The sequence below is a fragment of the Homarus americanus genome, unplaced genomic scaffold (assembly GCF_018991925.1).
Source record: "Homarus americanus isolate GMGI-L3 unplaced genomic scaffold, GMGI_Hamer_2.0 scaffold39155, whole genome shotgun sequence".
NCBI lineage: Eukaryota > Metazoa > Arthropoda > Malacostraca > Decapoda > Nephropidae > Homarus > Homarus americanus.
In genome coordinates this window covers 16,516,619-16,525,101 of record NW_024737042.1, presented here as the reverse complement: position 1 = coordinate 16,525,101, position 8,483 = coordinate 16,516,619, and the positions used below count along the sequence as shown (strand labels likewise).

Genomic DNA, 8,483 nt, shown 5'->3' with positions numbered 1-8,483 from the left:
TGGGCGTTCCAAAAAAACGGAAATCCGGCAAAAACCGAAACATCACACTCCTGATTCACCTTTATGACTCGTAATAAATATGTGGAATAATCCACTTAAATAAACTCAATTATAAGAACAATCCATCCTTGACAATATTCATTGCAGTATTAGTAGGTATAACCTGTAATATTTGGTTATTTGATCGCTAACATTAAATACGATAGGGTACACAAACAATTGTTATCGGAGTGGACTATTTACTGGAATTTGTTCCTAAAATTTTAATTATTTACTTATTATACGCGTATAGCACAGCATTAATTTATGGTAAGATTGCTCTCAAAATAACAATATTTTGAAGATGAACTGAAATCACATAAAATTCCAGGTTTAATTGTAAAATTCCCTGTTTTTTCCAGGTTTTCCAGACTAGTAGACACCCTGCTAACTTAAGTTAATCTAATCCAAACTAATCTAATCCAACCTAACATAATTGAACCTAAGCTAACCGTGATGCAAACGTCCGATCACCGGGATCAAAAGCGTGGAGTGGACAGAGTCAAGATTCAGTGGAGATGCTTAATAAACAACAGTTATGGGGAAGCAAGGGAACAAACACGAGGAGGAGGAGGAGGGTAAATATGTTGCGTTACGAGTGGGATGAGGGTGGGTGAGACAAGTGGCAAATCTAAATCTGAACGTAACGTGACAACAGAACAAAAAATTACGAAAAAATGCTTATCAATGTACAAACACACACCCCCCTGAATATCTTTAATGAAACACTATAAATAATGTGATGTCGTTAGTTATCTTAATATCACGTCTCAATCTTGCAAGTGATAGATATTTTATGTTTCAGTATGGGTTGCTGTATTTCCAGGCACTAAATATCCAAAATAATGCACAAAGTGTTGAAAAAAATAATGTGTCAATTTGATTATCAGTGTTCTGTATTAGGGAAGCGAGCAACACGTGCGAGGGGTCTGGCGCGGGTCGGTGGTGGCGTCATGCAAGGTGAGGGCGAGGTTGCTGGGTCCGTGGCCATTTTACTGGCGGTAAAGTGAGCGTTATCCAGTGTTGGTGTGGTGTGTGTGGTGGGCTGGTGGCTGAGCTCCTCCAGTGTTTGGTGAGCTGGCGTGACGGGAGGACCCGCCACTTTGCCTCCGTGTGCCGCAGTGCTCGTGTTCCTCCCCTATGTCTCACACACACAACAACGCACGCCCAACTCTCCCTCAGAACAATGTAAACACGGTGGTGGTAAATTCCTATATCTAGAAACACTTGTTACTAAGGTGTAATGTGAATAGTATTATTTTGATAGCTTAAAGGATTAATGCTGCCTCAAATTTTAAAAATAAAGGGCTGAAAATAACCCGAATTGTGGTTTGTGCTTTCTCTATGTGCTTGTGGTGGTCAGTAAGGTCGCCGGCGTGAGACATACACTACTGAGACAACACGTGACCACCACCAGGAGACCCCCACTGACACCTGCTGGCCTGAGGGACCCTACCAGGTGAGTTGCTGGAACGTCCTCCTCCGCCCTCGCCCTGGGGGACGCTGAGGGACATAATAAGACTACTACTCCATGATGCCACAGAGGCGACTGAGTGGATGATAACATGTACGCAGTCATTTAAAGACATACTGTGAACCGCCAAGTAAGGTAATCATTATCACAGAATCAGAACAAGTCTTGCCAGGAGACAATAAAGCTCGTCGACTCCCAAGGGCTGACACACGGAGCAATGACCGGGGCAATAAATACAACTACAATATACAGAAATAAATGGATAATGAATAACTGAAATATGATACAATAAAAAACATTACCATTTATTGACAAGTGATTACCACGCCAGGGACAATAACAATGTGACTAAGAACATCTTAACGGGGCTGATAAGGCACAAGTGATTCTGATGTTTAGATTATAGGGTTAACTCTTCATACCCAAGACCAGGTACAGCAATAGACTGATACAGTTTTCTGTTCATAGATGCTTCGGATTCATGATTCTGAATCTCTCGGGGGTTCGTGGTTGTGAATAATAACATCGAGTATTGACGACGGGCTAAAACATAACACCACAACCTTCCTCTATGGTGATGGTGTGTTTAGTTGTGAGAAAAACGATCATGTTGTACTCACTGCTTCCTTCCTTGTGTTGCTGGTTAAGTACACACACGCACACTTGACGGCCGTACTCTATTTCTCCCAGGAACAGTACACCTCCCACCACCTCATCTCAACGGCTCTCCCAATAAACTAACGCTTCCCATGCTATAATGCTTACCACCATCGCCATCGCCGCCACCACCACCACCACCCTGACCTGAATTCAAAAATCGTGAGGAAAAGCTTAAGGAGGGTGTAGAGGGTGTATCCTCTACACTTCTACAGTATCTCTATCAAACACCTTAGTCTAGGAGATGTAAACAGAGAAACTAGATGAACAACGATGTTATAAAGAAATCCGAATGTAATAAAGATTTAGAAGTAGGAATCTTAAGCCAAGTAAACGATGTGTATTTGCTCGAAACAAGGCTAATAAAGTACTTGGGTTCATAAAAAGAGTGTTTGTTACAAGACTAGAGAGGTCATCCTAAAACTATATCTTGCGCTTGTGAGACCTCACTTGGATTACGCAGTTCAATTCTGGTCACCGGGTTACAGAATTGATATAGAATCCCTAGAAAGAATTCAGAGGAGAATGACAAGACTAATCCCGGGCATTAGGATCCTTGAGTAAAGAGACAGGTTAAAGCATCTTAATTTGCACTCCCTCGAGAGACGTAGAGTGAGGGGCGATATGACAGAGGTGTATAAATGGAAGTCAGGGCTAAACAAATGTGATATAAGAAAGGAACTCAAACTATCTAACCAGGAGCGAACTCGTAGCATTGGTTTTAAATTAGACAAATTTAGACTTAGGCGCGAAATAGGTAAACATTGGTTTGGAAATAGAGTAGTGGATGAATGGAACAAGTTACCAAGCATCATCATTAAATAGAATACACTGGATAGCGTCAAATATACAGTAGGTTGGATGAATATATAAGCAATAGGGGTTGGGTGTGAATGGGACTGTTCAGTATGGGCCAATAGGCCCGCTGCAGTTTCCTCCATTCTTATGTTCTTAATCGTGTGGATTAGGTTTGGTTGAATAAGGTTAGGTTAGGTCATCATAAACTGACAGTAAAGACATTTTGGGAATATGCTTGACATTTAAAATGTAGACATAAGGGAAGTATAGACAAAATTGGGCATAAACCGAGCCACACATCCCAAGGCTTCTTTCTCAGTCTGACCTTCAACTGCGGGAACTTATTTTGACGCACATCCGGCCATTATCATCATCTTTATATAGTGTTGGTGGATATTATCCATGCTACAGCTCACAACTTGACTCCTGCGACACAACCAGGGTCAAAATAGGACTGGTTATGTATACAGTTTCCGGTGCGCGCGCGCGCGTGCGTGTGTGTGTGTGTGTGTGTGTGTGTGTGTGTGTGTGTGTGTAAATTGTGGATATTAAAAACACAATATTTATAAGACAGAAACTTGAAAGTAAAACAGTATACAGCGTGCAACCCTTACTGCCCCGTCCCCCACTTCACCAGCGAGTAACACCAGGTAGAAGCGAGTGAGAAACGGTGTTGGTCCCGGACAAGAGAGAGAGAGAGAGAGAGAGAGAGAGAGAGAGAGAGAGAGAGAGAGAGAGACTTATCACCTTCACCCCATGACCTGCATCACGGGTTCTGTAGTGAGGATGTGTTGTGTATCATCAGTCTGGGATAGAGGAGTAAGTCTCCACAAGGTCAATATGAATGATTTATTATCCCAGTTACCTTCACCTCAAAAATAAACCATGAACACTTGTACAGTGTTACGAGACACGTGAGCGAGTATACTGCATATTATTTCCATGAGGCTTCAACTTACTTCATGGTTTACCAGAATAAATTAATCCTTAGTAGAGGAGTGGTGAGGGTCTACCTGTGATAATCTTACACATACCTGACCGCAGCAGCCTTACCCTTCCAGAAGAACGTATAACCAGACCCCCGTTCTGTGAGTCGACCCTCATCTGGGAGCCGGGACTCACTAATGGCTGCTATGTCGATGTTATACCCAGTCAGCTCTTTTGCCAAAAGGGCAGTTCTTTCAGGACGCTCATTTGTGCCAGTATCCAAAAGGGTTTTGACATTCCATGCAGCGACCATAACAGGTTGTATAGTTTGCTTTTGTTTGAATCTGTGATTATTGTTTTTTCGACCGCATAAGGATGGCCTTACTGGGTGCAGTTGCTCAGTCAGGTTGGTTCTTTAGGCAGGCTATGTTTAGGGCACCTTTTCTAGCCCCCTCCCCATGTGCGGTGAGCAGATTGGGTCCTCGAGAGGGCTACTCAATCGCACAGACATGACCGGATTGCACTGCTGCCTAGATTCCACCCGTGCAGAGTTGAGATAGAGACTCCCGGCAGTCATCTCTGTCTGTCCCCATCGCCACTCGTCCGTCGCCATCGAACTTTTGGGGGTATAGGTGTTTTTATGATCATGAGTTGGATGATGGCTGCATGGGAGTTGATTTATGTGGTGAGGCAGGGGTGCAGGCTGCAACCAAACATCTTGGCTCTCCTTTTTCCTGATCCCGAGGTACAAGTGTTGCAACGACTGGGGAGAGGAGAGTTGCAATGGACTGCCGATAGCCCAGTTTGTTGGTTCTCACCTTAGTAGCCTGTCCATCATGCAATGCCTTCGTCTGCCGGTGTAGTTATTGGGTTTCCATTGTGGTCACCTCTCCGCCGTTGGGGTCTTGTTGAAGCATGTCTGCCTGATGCGGGGCTTCACCAAAGATTTTTTTTTTCTGGATTTACTCCCATAGCCTCATACCTCCCAAGGTTAATCCTCCTTCGCCGCCGCCACTGTCGCCGCCGTCAGTCACACACACACACACACACACACACACACACACACAAGAATTTACATCAACAATAAACAAGAAAGGGGAGGGTTGTAGACTTTGATAGTACTCGAGTATAACCTCATTATAGTTATGATCACAATACGGTTACAACATGAGGGGGGGGGGGCGTGATGATGTGATAATTCTGTATTCAGGTGTTACGGTTATCGGTGAGGCAATTCTCTCATGCAGGTGATAATTATGTGTGTATGGAGTACATGTATGTGTGTGTGTGTGTGTGTGTGTGTGATACGAACTAGTTTAACTGGATCAATGAACAGAGTCGATATGTCATCTACCCATTAAATTAAAATACATAATAAAACACAGGTAAGGTTGGGGGAGGGAGGGTGAGCTGGAGGGGAGTTGGATGGAGGGCGTGAATAGAGATGGGTGGGTAGGTGGATGGATATTCTCACAACCTTTATCACTATACTTGAGGGAGCACACGGGGGGAGGCGACCTTCAACTCAACACCCAGGACTCAAATATTATCATCTCACAAATAATCACTCCTATTGTAGACACGAGAGAGAGAAGTGAGGAGTAGGACGAGTGATTATGGGCGGTGGGTGGAGGAGTGGGCGGTAGAGTGAGTGGATGGTCGTGGGTGGCGGGTGGTTGGTTGTGGTGGGAGGCGGGTGGGTGGTGATAACAGATCTTAGCTATCCACCAGTCTCTCTCTCTCTCTCTCTCTCTCTCTCAATAACCACCATTGTCTTATAAATAAATTTGCATATTAAAGGAATAACACAAACGAAAAAAACAATTGAAATTCTCAAGCGATGTGTTTGTGTATTTATAGAATGTATGTTTGGCGGTGTATAGTGTATGTTTGAGAGAGAGAGAGAGAGAGAGAGAGAGAGAGAGAGAGAGAGAGAGAGAGAGACTTGTTTAGTATGATCGTCATTCAAGTTTACATTGTTTCAGTTTGTATACACAGACAAGTACAGGTATACAATCATTTGTGGGTGTTGGTAGAGGTGTTGTGGTGATGGTGGCACAGGTGGTGGTGGTGGCATTGGTGGCACTGGTGGTGGTGGCATTGGTGGCACAGGTGGTGGTGGTGGCATTGGTGGCGGTGGCATTGGTGGCACAGGTGGTGATGGTGATCTTGGTGGCACAGACGATGATGGTAGTAGTAGTGTGGGTGATTAAGGCAACAGGTTTGCAGGTTGCCGCCGGAGGTCTGGCCAACGGGACTGACTAACGGACTGTTGCCACCTCTACCACCTCACACTGTTACACTACAGCATCCAAACAGAACAACATCTCTAGTACTCATAATTCATTAATTTTTAACTCTCTCTCCACCACCAACCCTTGTGGGAAGCGTCTCTATTGCCTACCGCCATTCAGTTAATAAAGGCAAATTCCAAAAGAATATTTCACATTATTACAAGTGGTGGCAGTAGTGGCAGGTTTTCACCACTATTACCAGCACGCGCCTCAGTTACATTAAAGAACATAACCTAAGCTGACCTAACGTACATTAACATGACCTTACCAAACCATGACTTGACCTTACCAAACCATGACTTGACCTGACCTAACCATGACTTAACCTGACCTAACCATGACTTAACCCGACATTGTTATAAGTGATGGTCATGAAAGCCCAATGGGTGGGTGTATGATTCATATGTGCAATTTACTACACATTCCATACCAAACTACATGCCACACACTTAAACATCGTAACACACACCACACACTTATACCACATTGAACCACACGCTCCACACTTCCATGACACCATACCATGCTGCACACCACACCATACCACACTCTCACACCACCCTACCACACATCACACACTTCCACCTCTACACACTACACTCCCATCCACCACAACACCATACCACACACTTCCACCTCTACACACTACACCTCCATCACATCACACCACCATACCAAACACTTCCACCAGTACACACTATACCACTTTCAACATGTGGTTTCATGTGAGTGGCCCACATCATGTCCATGGTTAAGACTCACTCCACCATTGCCCAAACTCTCAAACCTGGCAGTGATAGTTAGTCGGCATCTGGGAGCCAGCTAACTTGTAGGAGGCGCTGTAGGTGGCGTTGCTGGGGGCCGCTTGTATTAAACAACAACAACAGGTAGCACAGGGTGAGTACATATAGTGGTGAGGGTGCTGGGTGGCTTGTTGGAGGACGGAGGGTGGAGTGGGTGGGGTTGGATGGGCGGCAGGGCGGACTGACGGGCAGGTGCAGGCCACAGGTTCGTCTCTTGTCAGGGTGGATGAAGCACGGACCAATGCACCACAAGACGACCCACTCACTCACTCACTCTCTCCTTACATAAAGTGCCTTGAATGACAAGCAACAAACAGTTCATTCAAACTTTCGAACCTAACAAAAAAAAAGTTGAAGCAGAAAGATGACGAAACAATACAGGGAAATTACAACAGATTACAGGCTGCTACTATAGTATGCGGTCTACCGAGCTGGAGTTAGGTTAGGTTAGGTTAGGTTAGGTTAGGTTGGGTTAATAGACGCTGGTGTAAACATCCTGGTAGACCGCCTACTATAGTAGCACCCATTATAGACTCCCGTTGTTTGTTAAATGTGTTGTCAGTCACTGGTTCTGTAGACGTTAGGGTTTCTGGCAGGGAATTCAGATTAGGGATTTGTGTGGCGGCCATGTCGTTGCAGGCGGCGGGATGAGGCTACTGTGTGTTTGCACTGTACCTTCAATCCCATATACTGTACTGCACTGTACTACGATTAATGATAAAAACGAAACCACTTCTCCGCCCATTCAATGATTGTTTAAGAAGGCGGCATGTCTACAATACTGCTGCCATTAGCATAACTGCACCATGGGCTTACTGTAGGACCTGAACTTGTGTTATGGAAAAACAAAACGTCCAAATCTGTTCTGGCGCCTTTATGACGCCGTCAACAAGTGGGAGCTGTTTATACTTTTATGATTACAAGAGAGAGAGAGAGAGAGAGAGAGAGAGAGAGAGAGAAATACGTGTATATGACGTCTAAATCACAGTAAAGATTAACAGGTGAGGGAGGCCCTTGCACAGGTTAGCTCCTTCACTCTACCTTAACAGAATCTCTGAGGTAAATATCAACAAGATGTATTTGTTTATATCAGCAACAGGATTTTTAAGGTCGGATGATTATGGATATACATAATATTTCATCTAACAACTTTGACCTTAACTAACCTAACTAAATGAGCTCCACCAACCTAACTTAACTTCACCTCTCACAGTTTTAGTTAATGAACAAACATGTATTGTAATATAGAGAGGCTTAGAATAGTACCTGGACTTCGATGGTTGATACATTTTTCTTTAGGTATTTTGAGTTATTACCAGTTTTCTCTCATTGACAACAGGCGACAGAGGTGGGAGACTCTTCTGCCAGGTGGTTGGAGATTCACTGAATATGTTTTGTGTCCAATAAATAAACTAAATCAACATGTGGTCAATTTGTAGTTTCGACCAACCACTGAATTTTTTTATGATAAATACGTCATCCGGTGGTTTA

The 8,483-nt window shown here is 44.1% G+C and overlaps 2 protein-coding genes across 5 annotated transcripts in view; one reads left to right on the top strand and one right to left on the bottom strand.

Annotated features, from left to right (window-relative positions):
- Positions 1–8,483, bottom strand: part of LOC121872752 (transcription initiation factor TFIID subunit 10-like) — a 164,318-nt gene that overhangs the window by 99,501 nt on the left and 56,334 nt on the right. The window contains exon 1 of one of the 3 annotated variants that reach the window (XM_042375804.1): positions 2,134–2,218. The exons of the other annotated variants lie outside the window; for them this stretch is intronic. The gene's annotated coding sequence lies outside the window, so the exon portion shown is untranslated. Of the gene's footprint in view, positions 1–2,133; positions 2,219–8,483 lie in introns of those variants that run through there. 3 annotated transcript variants of the gene reach the window in all.
- The window catches only part of LOC121872751 (chloride intracellular channel exl-1-like), a 48,732-nt gene continuing 41,313 nt past the window's right edge, over positions 1,065–8,483 (top strand). Inside the window, exon 1 of one of the 2 annotated variants that reach the window (XM_042375798.1) lies at positions 1,065–1,498. The gene's annotated coding sequence lies outside the window, so the exon portion shown is untranslated. The remainder of the gene's footprint in view (positions 1,499–8,483) is intronic. The other variant, XM_042375800.1, reaches the window with a different exon arrangement.